We start from the raw sequence: 24,894 nt of genomic DNA, 5'->3' as shown, positions 1-24,894 counted from the left end.
ATGAGAGCGGAGCAGCGAAGGAGAAAAGCTTTTCAGCTGCGAGGTAAAAGCACATTAGGCCGAGCACAGGTGGGAAAAGACCTGAAACACTTTATTAGTTCTTGATGAGGTTGGTTGTTAGCCTGAGAAAAGAACGGGGGGGGGGGGGGGGGGCTGCAGTTTGGATTGGAAAGGTTATTTCCACCTCTGGGAAACTCAAAGACAGATTAGACTGTATGGACCTGGAATAATGAAGAGAAATGGTTCAGCTTTAGTCGCTGCTTCGTTAGGTGTTTTTTTCAAAAATCGTGTAAGAGGAAAAGGAGAAGAAGAACAAGAAGAAGATGTTACGGACCTATAAGAAATGGCTCGTGAGGCCCGGAACACATCAAATAAAGAATCAGAAACAACTGTTGCCACTAAATAATAACAAATGTTTATTGGTTGAAACAAACAAATATTTAGAAAGGCAACAAACCAAAAGGGTTGGAGGTTCCCGGCCGAAACAAACAAAAGAGAGGGGAACACTGAGCCAGCCATCGGCCGTCGAAGTCAGTGTTCACCCCCGAACTAAGTCTGCCTAAATAACCCACTACCTAAATGAAAGAAAAAGGTTATCCGAAAACAGGACTACCGGGAACCCCCGAACCAACTACCAACATAACAAAAGCTCAAAAGGACTTCCGGCATGGGGGAAACCGGAGCCTCGGTCTCCTCACCCGTTCACCTGCATGGAAGAATAGAGAGCGAGAAAGAAATTCACAGCCTCCTTAAGTCAGCTCCAGCTGACGAGGTGATGAGTCTCACCTGAGGACTGGCTGCGTGGAGAGAGAGAGAAAGGTGGAGAGAGGCACAAACACACACACATTCTCACACAGAGCCCCACCTCCTGGCCACACGTAACACCCCCACCCAGAGCTTGTGAATAGCCGGGGGCAAACGTGAAGACCAGGGAGGAAGGAAAAAAAAACAACACATTCACAAGACCTAACACCGTGACAACGTGTCGGCCAGGACGTTGTCCCGCCCCTTCACATGCCGAATGACCACGTTAAAGGACTGCAGGAAGAGCGCCCAGCGCATTAACCTCTGGTTAGTGTTCCGCATCTGATTCACAAAAACTAAAGGATTGTGGTCCGTATACACAACAGTTGGCGAACTCGCGGAACCCACATAAACTTCAAAGTGGCTCAGCGCCAGGACCAAGGCCAATGCCTCCTTCTCAATAGTAGAGTACACGCGCTGGTGTTTGTTGAACTTCTTGGAGAAGTAAGAGACGGGATGTTCAACCCCGTCCCCCCCCTCCTGAAGCAGAACAGCACCCGCACCCGCATCACTGGCATCAACAGACAGTTTAAATGGACGATCAAACACAGGGGCAGACAGGACTGGGGCCGTAGTCAACAAAGCCTTAATACAGTCAAAAGCAAGCTGACAGCCCTCAGTCCAGCGAAAACACACCTTCGGGCTCAACAAGTCAGTGAGGGAAGCAGCTACCGCAGAAAAGTTCTTACAAAAACTACGGTAGTAGCCCGCCATCCCCAGAAACCGGCGCAATTCCCGCCGTGAACGAGGGACAGGGAAAGAAAGAATAGCCTCCACCTTGGAGTGCACCGGCCTGACTTGGCCCCGACCAACCACTTTGCCCAAATAGGTCACTGTCGCCTGGCCAAACTCGCACTTATCAAGGTTTAAAGTAAGATTGGCGTCACGCAAACGCCCAAACACAGAATACAGCTGCTGAATGTGCTCGTCCCAGGACCCAGAATACACAACAATGTCGTCCAAATATGCCTCACAACCAGAAAGACCAGACAACACAATATTCACCAGCCGCTGAAAAGTTGCTGGCGCATTACGCATGCCAAACGGCATCACAGTGTACTGAAGGAAAGCGTCTGGAGTCACAAAAGCAGAAATTTCTTTCGCCCGAGGAGTCAGTGGCACCTGCCAATATCCCTTTAACAGGTCAAGTTTGGTTACATACTTGGCACCGCCAACATTATCCACACAATCCTCAACTCGGGGAAGAGGATAACAATCAGGCCTAGTGACTCCATTCACTTTCCTAAAGTCTGTACAGAACCGGTCTGAACCATCAGATTTCATAGCCAGCAGACAGGGAGAACTCCAGGGACTACAGCTGGGTTCAGCAATACCGTGGCCCAACATGTAGTCCACCTGCTTCTGCAAGCGTGCACGTTTTTCTGGATTAACTCTGTAGGCATGTTGTTTAATCGGAAACGAATCTCCTACTTCAACATCATGTTGCAGCACCTGGGTCTGAGAGGGCACATCAGAGAACAGTGACATATGTGAACCAATCAAACGGACCACATCCTCACCCTGAGACGGAGGCAGATGCGAAACACAACCATCAAGATTAACCAGCAGTTCAGAGTTCTTCAAACGCCCATGAACAACAGCACTGGACAAGGCAACGACATCACCATCAAAATCCAACTCCTCAGACTCCGGCAAATCGGCACCGGACAGCGCCACAGCCGCCTCACCCTGATCAATCACTTCAGCACCGGACAGTGCCACAGCCGCCTCACCCTGATCACTCACTTTAGCACCGGACAGCGCCACAACAGATTTCAATACAACAAGGGAGGGTGAAACAGACCCTCGCTCCAGATAGGGCTTCAACATGTTGACATGACAAAGCCGACTTCGCCTCCTGCGGTCCGGGGTCGCGACCACATAGTCACGAGCGCCAACCTTCTCCCGGACAACATATGGCCCACTGTAACGTGCCTGTAACGATGAGCCAGGAATGGGCAACAGCACCAACACTTTGTCCCCTGGGCTGAAGCTACGGCTCTGCGCATCTTTGTCGAACCAACGCTTCATCTTGCCCTGGGCAACAACCATGCTCTGTTTAGCCAGCTCACAAGCACGATGAAGTTTTGAACGAAAATCACACACATAGTCCAGCAGATTCTGTGGTTCTGCACTACCAACCCATTTTTCATGTAGCAATTTAAGCGGACCGCGCACCGTATGGGCAAACACAAGCTCAGCAGGACTGAAACCCAGCGACTCCTGTACCACCTCACGCACAGCAAAGAGAAGCAGGTGGACACCCTCATCCCAATCCTTACCATACTCGAGGCAGTAAGTGCGCAGCATAGATTTTAGGGTCTGGTGAAACCGCTCAAGCGCACCCTGACTCTCTGGATGGTACGCGCTGGAATGACAATGAGAAATGTCAAGCTGCTTCACCACCTGTGCAAAAACCTTAGACATAAAATTCGACCCCTGGTCCGTCTGCACCACCCGTGGCAAACCAAACAAGGAAAAAAACTTAGTCAACGCTTTAATGACTGCAGGGGCGGTGATCCTCCGCAGAGGAATAGCCTCAGGAAAACGAGTGTTAACGCACATAATGGTCAGGAGAAACTGATGACCCGCCTTTGTACGGGGAAGAGGCCCTACACAGTCTACGATAACACGTTCGAAAGGCTCCCCTACAACAGGAATCGGATAGAGTGGAAACGGGGGAATGGTTTGATTGGGCTTACCAGAGAGTTGACAGACATGGCAGGTCCTACAGTGCTGACGCACATCGGCTTTAAGACCCGGCCAAAAAAAACAACGCAACACTCTATCATATGTCTTATTTACCCCAAGATGGCCAGCCAGAGGATTATCATGGGCCAGCTTCAAAACTTCTGGTCGAAACAGCTGTGGAACTACAACTTGCTTCACAACCCCCCAATCCTCTTGAAAACCCAAACGTGGTGGCAGCCACGCACGCATCAGCACCCCGTCCTTCAAGAAATACCTGGGAGACCCACCCCCATCATCATCATTCAAACCCACAGCCGCAAAAAGAGAAACCAGCGTGGGATCACGCTGCTGTTTGATAATAAGCTGTTCACGTGACATGGACAATTTAACATCTGAACTGTCCAATATAGAAAGGGGAGATGGCGGAGGAAAAGGAACCGGGCCTGGGGAGGGAAAGGCTGGTAACACTGACGAACCGTCCCCAGCCATAAAACTGTCACTCAATTCTACTTCCTCATCACCGGACTCAGGCTGCAGCTGACGTTGCTTTGCTGCCATGGCACGGGTAATGGCGCAGACAGAAAACACCCCTGGGAACTTTCTCACCAACTCATCTGAACACCCAGACCGGGGAACAGCTGTTACTTCAGGATTAAGCAGGACCTTCCCCCCCGCTAAATCGTTCCCCAGGATGAAAGACACCCCCCCGACAGGAAACTCATCACTGACACCGACAATAACAGGCCCCGTAACCAACTCCGAGTCCAGGTGAATGGTGTGCAAAGGAATCCCCACAAACTGCATCCCAAACCCACGGACTAACGCAGCCGAGTCGGTTGAAGATTTCTCAGACAGAGGCAACACTCCACTCAAAATGACCGACTGAGAGGCTGCACTGTCCCTCAGAATAACGACAGGGACTTTCGGGCCTCCCGCAGTCAGCGAGACCGCCCCCTTCATGACGAAAGGCAAAAACACATCATCAAGCTCCGGAGACTGCCCAGGATGAGAGCGTGAGAGAGATGAACTGGGAGCACTAGGAGACTGACTCAATGAGCTTTCAGTTTTTAACAAATTAACAGCTTTAGGAGGCTTGTCCCTTTTGTTCAAAGCAAAACAGTAATTAACTGTATGGCCACGCTTCTTGCAAAAGGAACAAACCCTGTCACTCTCCTTACCCCCTCCACTCTCCTTCTGCGTCACAGGGGGCCTGGGCGCAGAGAAGCTGCGACCCAGGGAGGACTGTGGCTTATCATAACTGTCCCTATGAGTCAAAACGTATTCATCAGCAAGTACCGCAGCCCTAGAAATTTCTAGCACGTTACGGTCATTAATGTGTGTCACAATTCGTTCAGGCAAACAATTCTTAAAGTCTTCCAGCAACATCAACTCACGCAAGCCAGCGAAATCAGAAACCTTCATAGAGCGACACCAACGATCAAATAACACTCCCTTCTCATGACCAAACTCCACGTATGTCTTCTCATACGACTTCTTGAGACGACGGTACCTCTGGCGATATGCCTCGGGCACTAACTCGTAGGCCCTCAGCACCGCCTCTTTGACATGATCATAATTCAGGCTCATACCAGACTCCAAAGACGCGTAGGCGTCCTGGGCCTTTCCCGTGAACACACATTGTAAAAGCAACGGCCAAAACTGCCTAGGCCACTCCAGGGTCTCAGCTACGCGTTCAAACAGGGTGAAATATTTGTCAACATCTTTATCATTAAAAGACGGAACGAAACGGATGCATCTACCTATATCAAAACCACTGGCGGCAGGAGGGGGAGGAGAAGGAGGTGCATGCTGTAACTCCAGCTCCTTCAGATGCACCTGCCTCTTTGTCTCTTCCTCCAGCTTCCGCACCTCCAGTTCACCCAACAGCTCCTTCTCCCTCAGATCCAGACGGCGCAACTCAATCTGCAGCTCCAATCCCCTGAGACGAGCCGCTTCATCCACATCTGACCGTGACTCCACCCCCTTCATGACCGCTTCACTCAAAAGACCCTCTTTATACAACACAGACAGCAGCTCAGTTTTTATAGCCTGCTTCTTCATCTGCTTAGTCACCGTAACTTTAAGAAAACTGGCCAGAGAAATTAACTGCTCTTTAGTGCAAGAACAGAACTGCTCCATCGTCGGATGAGCAATAAACTCCTCAGCACTAAACGCCATGACGAGACTGGCCACACTGATCAGACCAGGGCGAGAGGAAAAAAAACAAAAAAAAAACAGACCGCTCACCAACCTACTCCCTCAAAAATACCACCCAAGAGGGCAAAACACAGCAGCACCAAAAAGAAAACCATGGTGCACAAACGTGCCGGCCGAAAAGACATTGGCAACCACACTAGGAAGTCCAAGCCAACAAACTCTGTCAGTGACGACCAAGTCACACCACAAAATCAACTAGACACGGCACTCACAGTTGGAATCAACAGAAACACTGAAGACCCAACATGTGATCCCGGACGAGCCCCCAAATATGTTACGGACCTATAAGAAATGGCTCGTGAGGCCCGGAACACATCAAATAAAGAATCAGAAACAACTGTTGCCACTAAATAATAACAAATGTTTATTGGTTGAAACAAACAAATATTTAGAAAGGCAACAAACCAAAAGGGTTGGAGGTTCCCGGCCGAAACAAACAAAAGAGAGGGGAACACTGAGCCAGCCATCGGCCGTCGAAGTCAGTGTTCACCCCCGAACTAAGTCTGCCTAAATAACCCACTACCTAAATGAAAGAAAAAGGTTATCCGAAAACAGGACTACCGGGAACCCCCGAACCAACTACCAACATAACAAAAGCTCAAAAGGACTTCCGGCATGGGGGAAACCGGAGCCTCGGTCTCCTCACCCGTTCACCTGCATGGAAGAATAGAGAGCGAGAAAGAAATTCACAGCCTCCTTAAGTCAGCTCCAGCTGACGAGGTGATGAGTCTCACCTGAGGACTGGCTGCGTGGAGAGAGAGAGAAAGGTGGAGAGAGGCACAAACACACACACATTCTCACACAGAGCCCCACCTCCTGGCCACACGTAACAAGAAGAAGAAGAAGAAGAAGAAGAAGAAGAAGAAGAAGAAGAAGAAGAAGAAAAAGGGACCAAAATGGAGTCGATACAAGGAAGGACACAGAATGGAAAGAGGAAATTAGGCAAAAGGGGAAAGAGGAATGGAAACTAGTGTGTGTATGTGTGTGTGTGTGTGTGTGTGTGTGTGTGTGTGTGTGTGTGTGTGTGTGTGTGTGTGTGTGTGTGTGAGTGAGAAAGAGAGAGAGATGCCAGTTTGTTAAAATGTCTGCTGAGAGAAACCTACAAACCTGCTCTGACAGCAATCACACACACACCTGCTTTGAGGAGAACTCTCTCTCTCTCTCTTACGCTCTTTCTTCTTTCCATCTCTCTCTCTCCTTCTCTCTCTCTCTCTCTCTCTCCTTCTCTCTCTTTGCAGACGTGTTCCTTGGCCGTCTCAGACTCTTGATTTGATGAGTTTTCCACGGCTGGGGCCCCTCTTCCCTGTGCATGAGCCCGTCTGTGGTTTTGGTCGAAAAGGGAAAAAGCTTCAAGTTGTTTCTGGCGTTCTTTATCGGCTGGACTCGCTCGAGCAACAGTCCGGATCATTTCTCATATTTCACAGGTTCTCTCTCTCGTTTCCTTTCCTCACTCTCGGAGTCGTTCCTCTGCATTAAATCAAGTTTATTCTCTGGACACTGAAACTCACCTGGTTTGCATGTAGACCCGAGAATCACATCTCTTTTCTTGAATTCGTCATTTTTACGTTATTACGAGTGCAAACGTGAAACTGTTTTGAACTTCAGCAGAAAACATGATCCAACAACTTAAGCATTTTGTATGAATAGGCCCTAACCCAAAATGCTAGATTTATTTTAAGCACAATTTCAAGTAAACAAGGTTCATATTAATCTACTGCACAGTGGTTTTTATGACATTTCGTTTTATCTACTAAATCAGATATGTTCTACAAGTTATCCCCGCTGCCACTCTGTTCACTTCATTCTAATGGGTTTGCACAGTGGAGACAGGTGGTTGTTTTAAATGTTCCCATCACGCAACTGAACCAGTTCCACAAGTGAAGTGGAGCAGAGCTTTTCTACTGGAAACGTAAAGTTCAACCAGTCAGTCGTGACAGTGGAGTCTGGGTGGTCCACGTCGGTATGGAGACGGACGCTTGTTAAAACAAAGTCTCACAATTACATATCCGTGTGTGTAAGAGACAACGTGGTAGAGCAGTAAAGTGTGTGTGTCTGTGTGTGTCTGTGTGTGTGTGTGTGGGAGAGGGGAAAGCTATGCAACGTCACTCATTTACATAACACTACAGACAACCGCGGTGAACAGGGACACATCTTTTAATGGTGTGTGTGTGCCGGACCCGCAGGGAGACACAGCAGGAGGTCAGGAAACAGACACACACAGAGACACACAGACACACACACAGTAAACGGCTAACAAACGAGCTGAGTGTGATGTTAATGCTCCGTCTCCCTCTCAGTGTTTTCATGTGTGTTCCTGTTGAGTGGTCCTGAGGCGGCTCACGATGCTCCCGCTGCCATTCAACCGGGAACCTGAGCCTGAATCTGATTGGTCCTTTCCTGCCTGTTCTAATCCAGCGCTTGTTTAACCGAGTGAGCTGCAGCACATCGGGACCCGGCCTCTTCCCGGTGGATCCCACGACACGGAGACGCTCATTGGAACGGAGTCGGACTATTTGTTTCACTTAGTCTCTGTTTTCACCGAGTGGCAAAACCAGAACTCCAAAAATACACCACGTAGCTTTTACTGGTCCCAGTGCGTTGCTATCTCTGATGTGTTAGTTTAAAAAAGGTGTAAATGTTTTTGTGTGTCAGCATTAAAAGCATCTTAACTACACAGTTCTTTAACCGTTCTGAAATGAACTCACAATTAGACAAAGTGTGTTATTATGAATACAATATTCCTCTGTGACCACTTCACTGATGCCCAAACTAAACTGTTAGTTTTGGTTTCCTGTTCCCCTGCTCCACCCTGCCTACATGACATGGATTGTCTATACGATATATGCATTTACTAATGCAATAATTTATGTTGCTTCACTATATAACCCTAATTATGCACTTATAATAAATGCATGTGGAATAAGGAAACGTAAATATGCTTGTGGCATTTTATTTACCTTATTTTAGCTGATCCATTCAAACTTGTTTAGTACTAAAGGCTGCTCCTGATAGATATTGTGAATTTAAATCAGTTCAGCTCATCCTGACCAAGCATGTGAGGTGTGAAAGTTTCGTACATTGGATAAAACAACTTTACACTCTCACCACTCTCCCTCTCAGAAGTCAGAGAGCGGGGGGGTGACCTCCAGTTGTGCGTTGTTCCAGAGCCACTTCCCCGTCCACCTGCTGGATGGATCGACCCGGAGCAGATCTGCCCTCAGCTCCGGCTCTGAGCCCCCCACCGCAGCCTGATGGATTTAAATTACCGCGAGCTGCTACAAACAGAGAAATAGTTCAAAAAGCAATCGCCCGGTGTCACAGGGAATTGTGTGGGATTGGTAAAAGACAGAGGGATCAATTTCTGATCGGCCTCTGCAAACTGCAAACTTGTCTCCTCGAGCGATTCCACAAGTCCCCGTGAATCAAACCTTCCTCCTCGGACTCGAATGCTTTGTGCCAGGACTGAAAACACTTGGTTTTTGACTCATTGGATTTGGTCAGGGTGAAGTTTGGATCAGATATCTCTTCCTCAAAGGGTCTAAGTTTGGTTTATTCAGTCTTAACCAAGTGATTTAGAGGCTGAATGATTTTTACTGACTGAAAATTGGCCAATACATCCTTTCCCAGACATAAATACTTGTTTTTACATAATTTGAAATGCATATAGCTGTATTTTTTCTTAATTAAAGTTGAATATATAAAAGGAATCATTCCAAACAGCACAATCTTGACTATTTATATTTGAAGCAAGCAAACGCTGTAAAGCATGACCTGTCAGTAAAGTCTCCCGAGAAGCTGCGTGGGGCAAACAGGTGTTTACCATCCCAGTGCGCCGTGTCCTGGTTTGTGTTTCCCCCGGTGCGGCCTCGTGCTTATCTGCAGCGCAGGACAAACCCAGTGTCTCTCCCCTGCCCCCCCCCCCCCTACTCCCCCCTCCCCAGAGGCTGTTTAGTGGGGATCTGTGACAGACTCTGCTGTGTGTGTGTGTGTGTGTGTGTAGAACCAGTAGCTCTAGTGGTAATGACAGGCAGATGGGGTTATTCATCAGCGACCACGTCTCTGCAAGTAAAGCAACCACTCCCCCCCCGAACCCCCCACCCCCGTCTTTATCTCCATCCATTTATCTGTCTATCTGGATGATGCGTGTGAATAATGAAGGATAAAAGGGAATCCTCTCCACTCACCGGCTGAGCTCTTCATATTCTCTGTGTCTTCCTCGGTCGTACATTACCTTGTGCCGTGCCCCCCCCCACCACCCCCCCCCACCGCAGCTCCACCCGTAACGTTAATCGTCTTTGAATTAAAGATGCCGCTGCTGTTCTCTCATTACAAGTCATTTCGGATCAGACTCTCACTTGGAATGTAAAACTGTAAATTAATTCGTCCATATGGGAAGACATTAAAACCATTAACGGCCTCTTTGGGGAGTTCACACTTTCGCACGTGTGCATGTTTAAATCGCAGCTCACATACACACACACATACACACACACACACACACCAACACACACACACACACACACACACACACACACACACACATACACACACACACCAACACACACACACACATATACATTCACAAACTTGGTAAATAGGTCAAATCTCTTCGCCCACAACCATTCAGAGATCCGTTTATACATCCCGCCTTTCTCTCACACTCACCCGTATGAAAACACAACTAGAAACACAGGCGCACACATACGAACAGGCACACACAAACACACACACACACACACACACGCTGCAGGGCGGCCACAGATCCATTATTTTTCTGAAGTGGCTTTTCACGTCCATGGCTCATGCTGCTTTAGGGTATGTGTGTGTTTGTGTGTGTGCGATACTGTGATGGGTGGGGGTGCTTGACAAAGATTGTGACATAAACCATTTATAGTGCTGTGTGTGTGCTGGTGTGTGTGTGTGTGTGTGTGTGTTTGTGTGTGTGTCATATTGCTGCTGACATCCTACACTCCTACAGGCCGGTTTGGAAAAAGGCCGACACACAATCACGAGAATAATAAGTGAATAAAGACACGAGGAGGAGTGAGGACTGTGATTGGTTGTGGAAAGAGGGATTCTGGGTAATGTGTGTCTTGTATTTTTGCTGTGATCAGAGGAAATCGAACGTCCCTTGTGCGTTCTGTGCATCAATGATTAATCAGTGCATAAAGAAAAACACATTTTTGAATCTCTTAATTTAGGCTCTGGTGACACAAACTGCTGGATGAACAAAAATGACTCACAAAACTTTTCTCACACAGAAGAGGCTCATGCGCTGAATCAGCAGTATGTGTGTGTGTGTCTGTGTGTGTGTAAGTGTAATGTAAACACACTCATTTACACACCTTAAGTATGAAGAAGGGGCACAGTGTGTGTGGAGAAGTTCGACCGGGCAGCCAATGAGGACGGAGCAGATGTTGATTCTGAAATCAGGGAGTAAAGAACCTATGATACAGATTCTTAGGATGTTGTTATAAAACCCTCACTCAGGCTTGTATATTTTACAGTTTAACACAAAAGTAGAAAACACAAACAACATCTTTGTGTATCGTTTGTGCTGTAAAATCAACACAATACTGATATTTGTCCATTATTGACTCATGTAGCTGAAAATAGGTTTAAATAGGATCTATTCAATTCTATTCAGTTTTTTGTGTGTTTCCATCCATGTGCACGAGCATCAGCCGAACACACACACCATTAAAGAGCTAAATACAAAGAACTGCAAGTAACAACACAACTCACCTGAACACAGGTGTCGTATGATTCGTCCGCACAAACGAGGCCAATCACAGAAAACAATTAGAAGCAGGGTAAAGTGAAAGTGAAGGACACAGACGGCAGAAGGATTTAACGTTGTGTGTGCGTAGCTTAGTTTCTCTGGAGCCTCGGGGGAGAGACTATGTTCAACTCTGAACCCCCCCCCCCCCCCCCCGCTGCTGTCGACACTCTTACAGCACAAAACATGGCAGTCGCGTAATTGGGAGCAACAGAAGTGCAAACTGTAATTTACATAATTGAATAGCAAATTAAAAGAGGAGGTGAATGTTATGAGGACAAAACGGAGGTGTGTGTGTGTGTGTCGGGGGGGGGGGGCTGTGTAAGAGTCAGTGACACAATGTGCGACAACAAGCACAGGTGGAGAAAGTGTCGGAGGAAGAAGACACTTCTCCAGCAGCTGATGTTTGACCTGCTCCAGCAGCAGTTTAGTGGAATTGATTGCAGCGACCCCTATTTTCTAACTGCAGCCTCCCATTGATCCTCTCACTGTGATTCGCAGAGTCATTACTGCCACAAGGAGGACCACCCCCCCCCACACACACACACACACACACAGCCACAAAGATGACTCTAATGCAAAAATCTGAAGTCAAGTCCACAGAGATTCTGAGACAAAGACGAGCGAGTCGATAGAAACACATGAGACCTGTGGACGGTCCCAGGTAAAGACAAGTGGCAACGACACCACAGCTCATTCTGAAACAGTCATGCACAAAATATGATATTGTGTTTCTGCTGTACACACTCCCCCCCCCCCCCTTTTGCTGTGACATTCAGACAGAGTGCTTTTGAAAAACTTTTCCTGCAACGTTCCAAAAGAAATGTCCTGAAAATATCAGAAATCTGTTGAACGACTTCCATTGTTTCTTTCCCTCTGTACGATGTACGACTGTTCAACCCCCCCCCCCCCCACCCCAGCCCCCCCGCTCCAAAGCCTCATGGGTTCTGCTACTCTACCTTGAAATCAATTTCATGTTAGATTACAGTGAGCGCGTGTCCTCTGGCAGAGGTCGTAACCTTTACCTGCTGACTGTGTCTCCTTTCCTAAATTAAAAGACTGCATCGCATTACACACACACACACACACACACACACAGACACACACACACACAGGACATCGTATTACCTGTATAAGCTATTGCAGCTAGCACAAAGAAACTCAATAGGCTTTTAACAATCATTTGCCAGGAGAGCACGGGCGTACCAGATCTAATAGCACATGGAGAGGGAGAGAGGGAGGGGGGGGGGGGGGTAGGGAGGGGGGACAGAAAAGAGAGAAGGAAAGAGATACAGAGAGAGAAAGAGAGAGAGAGGGTTGTGATGATGGAGAGATAGAGATAGAGGGAGAGAGAGTGAGATGCAGAGGTGGGCAGAGAGACAGCGTCGAGGAAAAAGGAGAAACGTCTAAATATATAACAAGTAGGTGGAAAAAATGAAAAGATAAATAGAGCGGTGTAAAGGGATGGTTGTGTCGGGGGTGTAGATCAATTCACCACACACTCACACAGCCAATAAAAGCAGCGGTGAAAAGGCCTGACGAGGTGGAGCCGTCCCCAGGTTTACTGTATCGTAACAATCGTCTTGTTTGAGTGGTTCTCCTCCTGTAGCAAGGTGTCTGCATTTATTTATTATTATTGTTCCGATGTGCTTGAGCGTATCTCGGAGGAGCTAAACAGGTCGGAGGATGACTCCCTCTGCCTCGCGCTGTAGCGACAAGACCGGATCTGGAGTCGGAATGAAAACACGCGGCCGCCCCCCCCCCCCCTCGCTCACAGCGCCGTTACGTTTGACAGCAGTTTGAGATCGTGCCAAATTCAATTTAGTCGGTTTAGTAGTTTAGCGTCTGCCGCAGGTGAGGGTGAGTGGAGGGAGGGAGGGAGGAGGTAGAGAGGAGGGAGGGAGTAATCAAGAGAGATAAATGAACATCGATAAACGCCTCTCGCCTCGGCCGTGCTGCAGGGAGGGGCCGGGTGATGAAACAAACATTATGAGTACATGATATCCCATGGACTCAAACTCTATGTGTTTGTGATCTGATGCAGAGATAGATCAACCTGAACAGAAGCCTTGAGGAATCCAACTAACGCCTCAAGGGCCGATCACTGCTTTCTAGTTGTGTTCCTCATCATCATAACATGAGGATCAGTGTGTGTTTGTGTGTTTGACTGAATCTGCTCATGCATCCACGCACACACACCTACACCTGTAACCTGCAGGTCCTTAATGCTGCACCACATCACTATTCACGGCCACTCACTGAAGGAGAATCTAACAGGTTGGATTCCACTCGACATCTGCCCGATGGTTGGCTGACATTTCGAGCAGCAGGAAGCCTCTGTGCATGAGAACGATGCTGAAGTAACTTTCTGTAAAAAGTCCACGTATCAGAGGAGTTTTTAAATGTTACATCTCGGCTCTGGAGATGAGAATCTGCCTCCGGAGCAACAACAGAGCCAGAACATTAAAAACCACTAAACTGAGAGAAAAAGACTATTTCTGCAGCATCGAAATGACAAAACATTACAAAAGGAACAAGCTTCCCAGATAAGAGTTAATGCTGCTCACTGGTGCTCAGCTTAGCTTTCCATTACTCAGGCCTGTGCTGGGTACTTTTTGCTGATTTATCATTGCCACAGGCTTTCAACGGATCTTAAAATAAACGGCTAAGACGCCGTGAGCCTGGAAAATCACCAGATGTACAGTAACTTTCAAGCTACTTATTAAGTCTGCATGTTTTTTTCCACAGCGCCGGCTTAGAACAGAAATCCATACGAGTGGCTTTGCCGCCGCTCGCCTCTCCTCCTCCCCCCCCCCCCCCCAACCCTCTCCCCAGATGCCTTTTAGAGCTGTCATTGGAGAGTGACCTGTATTATCTATCTCTGACTCTCTCCCTCTCGCCCCAGCTCTGTCTCTTTCTCTATCTGAATGGAGATTTAGATAAGAGAGTCTGAGCTGCAAGAGAGCAGCCGCCGAATACCAAGAGACAGACCAAAGGAAAGAGAGAGAGCGAGGGAGGGATGGAGAGAGAGCGAGGGAGGGATGGAGAGAGAGAGAGAGAGAGATGGAGCCCAGAGAGAGGAGCAGGGAGCCGGGGCCAGATTTACTGAGCCATTTGTACCTTGTTCCAGACTCGGGAGGTTCCTGCGGCTGGAGCCTCTCCTGCTATTTATCAAACAGGTGCACGGGGGGGTCAGGGTGCAGCGAGTCACGGGCGAGCTTCACCTTTCTGCTGCCAGCGTTTGATTCTGATGGGGGGGGCGGGGGGCGTGCGACGCGTGTGCTGGTGATTCTAAAAGCAAACCTCATCCTAGGAGCAGGGTTTTAACTGTCAGGGCAGCGGGGAGGGGGGGGGGGGGGGGTATGAAAGGATGGAGAAGAATAAATGGAGAAGCAATAATACATGAAAACAATATCTCAAGAAGTCACGATGGAATAGAGACGAGGAGTCGCAGCTTCGTGGTTTAATCAACTTTCTAAAAATAAGAAATTAGAACTTTCTCCCCGGCAGTTCACCCTGTGTGCATGTCTCATATGTCCCCGTCTTCTATTTGTCATTCTGTGTGTGTGTGTGTGTGTGTGTGTGTGTGTGTGTGTGGGAGCTGTTTCAATCTGCCAAATTCGGTGTATGACACACACACACACACACACACAGACACACACACGTCCACCATTTAAAATGTCCCCGAGGTGATCGATGAGGTGGTGATGGAAATGTCATCTGGTGCTAATGCATTTATCATGGCTCATCCAGCCCCACAGATTCCTCCTTTTGGTTTTCAATCATCTCTGCTCTTGCACCGCGAGACCATTAGAATGCGGTGATTCATGGGATTTGCCAGTGGTTCTTCTCCGAGGAGCGTGCAGGCATCCAGCGCGCTGACTGGACTCATTAATTAGCGGGCAGGACAATGATAGCCTGTGTTTACACGAGCCGCTGTGAAGGGGCCGGTAAATAAAGAGAGAGAGGGGCGAGCCGGAGATCTCCAACCAGTGATCACCGCGGAGGAAATAAATACCTGCACCACCGCAGATCTCCAAGATTACACAGCTTTTATGGAAACACTTTGAGAAACTGAAACTCGAGATCCAGATAAAAGCTCCAGTGAATATTACCTGTTCCCCCGGCTGCTCTTTAAACTGGAAATAGCCGTTCCTCTGTTGCGCCGCTGTTTATATTATAAAAGGATGGTGGACATGTTATACATCACTGGTCCCTGGAGGGAGCGGCCCTGTGTTCTCTTCCCCTCCTTCGCCTCAGAAGGTGACAGCACTGGTTTAGCATGAGCACACGAGGGCAGAGCTTCTCAGTATTTAGGTCACAACCCCACAGAGGGGCAGCCGGAGTCACAGATGGTTATTCCTCCACTGTACCAGTGATAAATTGCTGTATTTTACACCAGGAGTCCACCTGTAATTTGGTTATAGATCCATTTTATCTTTCCAGGCTTTGAACACTTAGCGTGTCCTCCAGTTGAAGGACTCTCCACCTCCTGAGCCAAATGAGAGCGGATGCTAATGGGTAACAAAATTAAAAAGAGTATTTCTTATTAGGGTGGCACGGTGGAGCAGTTAGCGCTGTCTGCTCAGAGCGAGAGGTTTCATGGTTCGAATCCCAGTTTGGTCTTACAGTGTCTCTGTGGGGTCTTCTCCAGTTGCTCTGGCTTCATAACAGACTCACGCAGCTCAGGTTATAGGAGACTGTGAATTGTCTGTAGGTGTGAATGAAAGAATAAAAAGTTATTCGTCTTTGTAGCTGCTGAAATGTGGACATTCTCTGGAGCTGTGTGGGGGAAGGTTTGAGCCAGTTGCTCCCTCGTGTGAATAGAGCAAAGAAAATCCAGAGGAGCTTTACACGTAGAAGTAGTTGATGTAGATCGTGAGCTTTAGCCAGATGAAGAATAGCGTCCTACAAATGTGAAACTCTTCTGGACATTTCCTGAAACCCTCAGATGTTAATTCTCTCTAACAGAAGGATTCATGGATGGATTTCTAATTTATTACCGTGGCATTTTCTGCTAAATATATTAGCGATGTTTACGGAGCTTATCTCTTCAGCTCGGTGCTACGCTCTGATCCGTTTATAATTTGTTTTATTTCCAAGTCACACGTGTGGTTAGCGTGATCGCAGCCGGCGTCAGGATACAGTTCTGAGGCATTGTTATGTATTTGTGTTTGTGTGTGTGTGTGTGTGCGTGTGTGTGTGTGTCTGTGTGTGTGTGAGCCGCTGGCTGAGCCGCTCCGAGTAAGAGAGCGTGTCACACAATAACAAACTATCTAAATGAAAATCATCGACAAGTGAGGCAAGTCATAACTGAGTCTGCACGTACATGCATAAGCGGCTCAGCCATGCAGAGCTGAATATGTAAAAAGCATATTTATTTTCTATCCTGTCTTCTCCTCCTCCTCCCCCTCTCTCTCTCTCTCTCTCCCTCTTTCTCCTTCCCCCTCTCTATCCATCATCCATCTCTTTATCCCCCCCCCCCCTCCCACCCTGTCAGCTAAACGACTGTTGCTCGTTTCTCTCCGTCTCTCCCAGTCAACTTGTCAAGTGGAATATATCTCCTACGTCATTGGTACCACCAACCATCTCCATCGTTCTGTTTGTGTAAACACTTGCTTCATCTGTGTGTGTGTGTGTGTGTGTGTTTGTGTGGATGCATGTTGGGGTTAGTGCACATTGTGTTATCGTTTCTTGGTGATTGTATATGTGAGGATAGATGCATTGTGCCTGCATTTGTGTCAGACAGATCATGTGTGTATGTGCAGACTGTGTGTATATGGGTTTATATATTCATCATGTTTGTGTGAGCACTTGTGTATTTGTACACAATATTACTGCCTTCCACATTCATGTGTCGCAGTTACATTTACTGCAGAGTATTCAACACAGGCTGCATGAAGATTGGACGACATGACAGCCCATCAGGAGGGAAGCCAAACCACCGTGATCGGCCCCTGGGTCCTAAAACCCGTCTCCTCCATGTTAGCAGATGTGACATGGAGGAAGGACGTTATAACTGCAGCTCCACACCCAGTTTATAACTCTGCAGAGGTTTTGGCTTCATTTCAGGGAGGAAGTGGAGACTTCACAATCTTCACAAATTAGAATCTCCCATTAGACAAGTCCGCTCACAAGCTTTTTTCTCAGAATCCTCAAAATTAGTTTTCTCCGAATCCTGAACGAGGACGTTGAGTTTTTAGATTCCTTATTCAATTTGCAGGGCGATAAAACAGCCGAAGGATAAATTCCTGTTTGAATCAAATGTGACAAAACAATGAATATTCAAGATCCAAGTGACTGGTTAGTGAAGATAAGAACCTCGAGGGGCCAATAAAAGCTCCTCACCTTAAAGCAATAAGGACGCGTTTGGCTGCTGTAATGCTGAGGCTGAGGTCCTGAAGGTTTGAAATTACCTTTTAAAACACGGGCTGCTTTTTTAGTAAATGATAAATGCTGTCTTCCTCAGGGGACAGAACTAAATTAGGGAGAAATCAATGTGGGAAATAAAATGAGCAACAATTTATAATAGCATCACCGAAAGGCATTGCTGATGCCGCACAGACTTTCAGCCAAATCTGCTGGTCTGTAGGCGTTACCAGTAAACTCCCAGTGCCCCACGGACTGGAGATGTAATTACAAAGTCTGGACAATAAAATAAGATCTGCAGGAGCACGGCCCTGTCGACCTTCTGTGACACATAATCAACTTGGAGTGTCTCTAAGAAATAACAGGAAATGAACTGGTAGAGCAGCACAAATTCAGTTTATTGACTTCAACCAATGCAAACAATATAAACTCTGTTTGATTATCTATCAGTTGCTGCTGCTGTCTTTCCCAAACTCACCAGCTCCAGCTCTAAGTCTAACTGTTTTGAATATAGCCTGAATTTGACTCTTTCACTAATTGATTGATTGTTTTATCTCGATTTTCGAGCAAAACTATTTCACGTTCCTCTTTCTCAAAGTCATCGTTAATTGAATATCTGGAGGTTTCCGAACTGTTGGTTAAAACAAGTGCATTAAAAACCAGTAATATACAGTTTTAATTTAGTTTAAGACCAGAGGAGATGGAGTCATCAGGGCTGTCTGCATTAGTTTGGCTTTTTTAAGACTTGCTTGTTGAAAACTGAAATGTGTATATGTCACACAGGTGTTTGCCTCCTCGTGTTTGTACTTTAAGTCAATTTCTAAGTAAAATAAAAAAGCAGGAAACTGCACTTTTCAAGGGCACAGACACAAAGTTACTGCCAGACCAGTGGAGATGGAGAAAAAACAAGTCCCACTGACTTCCATCTTTCAGGCTTATCTAACCACACGGTGCTATTTCAGAGCATCTGACAGAAGAATGAAAAAAACAGACTTTTTATGTTCCGATGAGTCGGTGGAAAAAATACTCAGCTGTCTAGAGCAAGTGTTGTAGGAGTGCGACTATTGTGGGAGCAGGACGTCTGAGCTCAAGGATAAAAAATAGGCCTATAGCTACCAGCCCGGTGAAAGAACTGCCCGCCACTTGCACCTGCAGCTCCTGTGTAGCATTTTATTTTAGACTCAGCAATGAGTCAGAGAGGAGATGAGGAGGAGGAGGAGGAGGAGGAGGAGGAGGAGGAGGAGGAAGAGGAGGAGGAAGAGAAGGAGGAGGATGCTGCCCTGAAGATAAAATATACGAGGAAAAATGCGCCAAAAATAGAGAAGCCAACAGATAAAGAGGAACCATAATAAAGAGGGGATTTATTTTACAGCCTGTGCCTAATTTAGCCCGGTGTCACATATTCCAGACACGGTGCACGGCTCATTCTGAGGTTGAGTGTTATTCACGCCGGGGCGTCGGAGCGACTGACCCACGTGTGGACCTGCCGGTGTGTGCGTGGGCATGAACCTCTTCCTGGTAACACTTAAAGCAGTTTGTGTTTAATCATGGAAATGAAACCTGTGTGTGTTTGTGTGCGAGCACCTGGGCGCCTGCGACGGCAAACTGCCTCCTGGATAATACCGACACAGCTGGGGTCGCACCAGCCGCGGCAAGCCAATATGTGAGTGTGTGTGTGTCTGTGTGTGTGTTTGTGTGTGTGTGTGTGTGTGTGTGTGTGTGTGTTTGTGTGTAGCTACCAGCTGTGCCCACCGTGCTGATCCTCAAAGCTGCTAGCATATTCTGCTCGGATCATTTCACCACAGTCGTACTGAGAGCATCAGACTCGTGAACACATGCTCACAGTTACAAGCCCACGTTCATGCATGAAATCACCGTCTCACATAAACACCCATTCGCTGAAGGACCTTTAATACAATCTGAGTTTTTGGGGGGGAAATGCTCGGCCATTTTCCAGGAAGCAGCCGTCGCCCTTCAAGTGTTAAAACAGAGCCACACAAAATCTGCAAAGGTCAAAATGCTCTTTAATGAATCTCTGGGTCAGGGATGACCTGAGGGCCCACGGGATGGAGCCAGGTTCCTCCATGTGAAGGTCACAGGTGGTGTCGTGCCCGGTGGAGCCGGAGAGCAGTCGCTGTCTGAGGAGTCGAGCTGGAGTGGGAGCTGCTTCAAACTTCACTCTCAGGCTCGACAGATCAAATCCCCCCCCCCCCCCCTTCTCCAGCGTTAGCTTCCAATTGGCTGCTATCATGGAATAAATCCCAGCATGTTGATTTAGATCCGAGTGGCAACGGGAGATTTTAATCCATGGGAGTGTAATTTGTTTGGGGCTCAGATGGACGACTGTAATCAGAATAATTATTCTGGTCTCAATCCAGCTTCTGGCCTTTTAGTTAATGACAGGGACAAAACCAACAGCCTCTGTGTTCACATGTTCATATGATGTGCATGTTTGAGCGAGTCTGCACCAGAAATCCAATAAAATACAAATAATAGAATATATATAATCTTATTAGAGTCCGTCTGTATCCTCACATGACCGTGTTCCACGCAGCTCCAGGCGATATCACTGCATACCTGCTTTGTTTCTGTTGTCGAGCGGCGTCTCACACAACAACATATCACAACACAACACACATATACAATTTCTTGCATCATAAAATAAAAGCTGAACACTAAGTGCAGCAGGTTTTCGCCCCCCGGATGTTAGAGAGCAGAATATTCCAGAGGCCTGCGGCGCTTTTCAATGTATAGATTCATATGTGATGACACAGTCTGATGCACTTAACTCATCCATTAGGGAGCCACGGCACAGACCATGTACTTTATGTGTATTACAGCCCAAAACAACCATTTGTACACTCACAGGTATGTTGTATACACAGTCATACATCATAAAATATTCTAAATACCTCCTCCTGATCATTTGTTGCGTAGAAACATTAGATTTTAGATGTGAAGGTTTCTCCCGTGGTCGCCGAGAGGAAAGTCACACCTCGGATATGAATGTAAAACATCAGGAATAAATCAATACAGAGCATTCTGGCGTCTGGAGGCCTTTTGTGCATGCGGCGATTATACATGCGACCCACTTATTGGCTGTGGCCGACCAATCAATAGGCCTTTATCCATGCATTGCACATTTCACACGAGAAGCAATTCAGATGGCGCTTTATAGTATTGACAGTATTGTCTCAGGGTCCCGCGCAATACCACAACGCGCTGAAATCCATTTTCTCTCGCATAACAAGCTGTCATTTTCTGCTTGGAATGAGCTGCTGCTGCATACAGAGCAGGCGGGTGTGTAGCCGCACAGTGAACACAACAATAGCACAATGGAGACGGGTAAACATTCCACAGCGTCATCGCTAATATCACAGAATAATGATAAGTGCAGGTTTTGTGTTTAGATGTAAAGTTTCATTAGGATTCAGGACGTGTCGCCTCAGACAGGAGCCGGAGTTCCCTGCGGACCAATCAGGCCTGTAGCATGATGATGATGATGAGGGTGATGATGATGATGATGATGATGGTAATTATACTGGAGGGAGATTACCACTACTGATCATTAAATGATTTCTCATAACGTTTTTGCAGATGATGAAGGCGGTTGTGATCGTGTGATTCCACTGCTGCCGTCGTTAGTTTGTAATCTATTACTCTCGATTAGATGTATCAAGAAGAAGATGAAGGAAACATGAAAGCATTGTTTATTATTTTCACAAACTCATAAATACCAGTGTTCCTGAATGAGCCTGCTCCACGACTGGTTTTCCCCCTCGGTCACTGGTTCCTCTCTCTGGATGGAATGGGTTCTTCCCTGACCCATAATCCAGCCTTCAGGGACAGTTTAATTAAAAATCTGTGTAAAACATAATCATTTCTCTCTGGTTGACACAGTTAATGTTTTACACAGATTTTTCTCTGCTATGTGAAACGACAATTACACAAAATAAAAGGATGTGGATACAGGAAACGTGGCCCAGAAGATAAAGGGAGTTCTTTAGCCGTTTGATATTAACGTGATAGAATATCTCCCTCGCAGTAATTCTGCTCCATCTCTTCCCTCGTGTGTCATCACACCCACATCATTACCACAACACGTTCCTTTGTGTCAGACTCATGTTGCCAAGTCTCAAACTCTAAGAAGCAACCGGCTTCCCTCTCTCACCCGGGAGCTGCTCCTGCCACACAAACTCTGCTGTTAGCTCACAGGCTTTCATCCAGTGGAGTGTTGGAGTCTCCACAGCAGTGATCTGGGGATTGAGCCCAGTATCCCATCAAAAATTAGAAAATGACCACTTGAACTTGGGCTGTTGTCCCGTTGGCTGACATGGACGTGGAGCCTCGACTGCCGAGAGCCAAGATGGCCGATTTGGATGTTTTGACTTCACCATTGGGTCAATTCCATTTTGTCCATCTTCATATATATGATGTTTGGAATCAACTTTCAAAGCAAGATATGAGAGGTAGAACTCATTTAAAGAAAGCTCAGTCTTTAAATGTCTGAACCATGAACTACACAACCAGGAGGCAGCTTGGGGGATTTGAAACAACACATGAATTTAATATCTTTAATTCTCATTCCGGTCATGCAGGTGTTTTGACGCGAGCGAGGGAAATGCAATAAATCTGATGCGACAGTTGCAATATGAGCCGAGTGAAAATCTCACATCCCCACAGGATCTGAGCTGGAATGTTTGGATTGTGTTTGACTTGCTGGTTCATTATCCGAATGTGGAAAAAGGGAATTTGTGCTTCACGTGTGTCTGAAGGTTACGAGAGGTTTTTGTTTGTGAAGTTTCTCGTGTTTTAAATCTGCAGCAGAGACTCTTTTGAGTATTTTGATATATGCTCCTTCTCAAAAAAGCTTATTTTACATCTATGAGTCAAATGTCACACGTTTGGTTTCTTTCTTATGAATATTCTGACAAACCAGCTCCAGTCCCCCCCCTCCCCTGCATAATAATGTGTCACAACACTGTGTGCGATACGCTGTGCATTTAATTAACACTCATCTAATTACATAATAGATCACACAAAGCTTTTTCCTCTAAATAAATGGTTGTTGTTCCACGTGATTAATGTCGATTCCTCTGCTCTTCTCTCTCTTCTCAGGCTGATCTGGTTCACTGTGCAGAGGACAACACCAGGGATGAGCTAAAGGTGAGTTCTGTCTGTGTGTGTGTCTGTGTGTGTCTGTGTGTGTGTGCCCTCTCTGGGGCTGTGCAGCATTGTGTTGGCTCCCTCTCGTTCACAGACACGTGGAGGACGTGTGAGTGACGGCTGAAAGCAAACTGCTTCATCTCTGCTTCTTTCATTCTTTCTTCTAATCTTTCATTGTTTGAGTCGTTTTCTTTCTTAAAATCACTTCCCCTGTTCTCGCTCCGTCTCCCTCACTAATCACCTCCGTCCTTCATGCTCAACAGGAAGTGATTGTGAATTGTTTTGCTTGTATCTGCCTGGAGCGGTTTGTTAAAGACGACTTGTAAAGATGCATATTTAATATGATCTCATGCCTGAAAACGAGGATTACAAAGCTGTCGCCCTCCGGGCACGTGTTCCCAAAGTCACCGTATCGTGAACCTCACATCTCACGCACCAGGCACATTTTATTCTCTCTCTCCCTTTCGCCTGGAAAAAGTTGAATAGATTAGAGGCTGATCTAATCGATCCTGAGTGTGCTTATCAGGGGCTGGCAGGCTGACGAGCCGATTTCAGAACGGCCTCGTCTAATCCTTCAAACCGCAGCCTGGAAACTGGAAAGAGACAAATAGGTAGAAAGACTCAGAGACAGTAGGTCAGACAGGGAAAAACAATCAGGGGAGGTTTTGATTAAACTGGAGTGTGTGTGTATGTGTGTGTGTGTGTGTGTGAGACACTGAGATTAAAACAGAAACAGGATTTGACAGGACTCTAATATCAATAATTTGAATAATCCACTTAGCCGAAAACCCGGGGCCGACACATGACTCGCAAATCTGTGCACGCAAAACACACAAGGCTTGATTGTGTATTTTTTAAATCGATGCTCTCAATGACCTTCCTCCCGTAATCATCAAGAAAATCTTCTGTCATTTATGACTCAGAAGCTTTTCTACCTTAAAGTGATTTTGAGATTCTGCATCATGAACTTAAATTACCAGTATCTCAAACCTGGTCCCTTCACTGGTTATTTACTGGAAACTGGTCATGTGATGATAGGCTCCTGATGGTTTAAGCGGTGATCCGTCCTGGGAGGTGACCAAACCATCAAAGTGGGCTCGTGTGGAAACACTCTGGGGATGATAATGGATTTATTTATGGATATTGAACTCAGACAAAGAACCAGTAATTGGAGGATTAAAATTTGACCTTTGAAGAAGTCCTATCAGTCGGAGGTGGATGAAGACCTGAGCTCCTCCTCACCTGGTTCCACCTGGTGGGACGTGTCTCCATCGACACCTATTGATTCAGCTGCTAACTTATTACGATTCCCGCTTTTCAAAGGGTTTAGCGACACTGTGCTGCTGATTGGATGTTTAACCTTTTGACCCCCAGACCGGGATCAGAGCACATATCCCATAATAGGGGGCATTTATCCAGATGACCTCCGCTGTCACTGTGACAACCACGGCAGCAGGCGACAAAGGAATTCTATGCATGTGTGTGTCTGTGTGTGTCTGTGTGTGTCTGTGTGTGTGTGTGTGTGAGTGTTAGCTTTGAAGAAAAAGGGACAAGAAATAAAAGTGCTTATCTAAACCCATCCCATCACCCCCCCTCTCTCTCTCTCTCTCTCTCCCTCTCTCTATCTATCTTTCTCCCCCCCCCCCCCCCCCCCCCTCAGATTAGTGCCTTCTCCTTTAGAACAATTGTCGCTTAAGGAAAAGCAACAGATTTATAGTCCTGTGCGTGAGAGTGTGAATGTGTGTGTGCACGTGGCAGCCGGCCGTGGGCGACCTTTCCCCCGGGTGTTTCAGTCTCTAACACAAACAGAGACAGCAGGAGGACATTAGGTCCAGCACCCGTTCACCTCCCTCAGCTGGTTGGGCCTT

General features: G+C 46.9%; 1 protein-coding gene across 1 annotated transcript in view; it reads left to right on the top strand.

The window, feature by feature from the left end:
• The window catches only part of LOC133966547 (cadherin-11-like), a 72,330-nt gene that overhangs the window by 17,665 nt on the left and 29,771 nt on the right, over positions 1 to 24,894 (top strand). The window contains 1 exon segment of the mRNA XM_062401529.1: positions 22,979 to 23,026. The gene's annotated coding sequence lies outside the window, so the exon portion shown is untranslated.

The sequence above is a fragment of the Platichthys flesus genome, chromosome 12, assembly GCF_949316205.1.
Source record: "Platichthys flesus chromosome 12, fPlaFle2.1, whole genome shotgun sequence".
Lineage (NCBI taxonomy): Eukaryota > Metazoa > Chordata > Actinopteri > Pleuronectiformes > Pleuronectidae > Platichthys > Platichthys flesus.
Note: the sequence above shows the minus strand (reverse complement) of the source record. Positions and strands in the feature narration are given on the sequence as shown.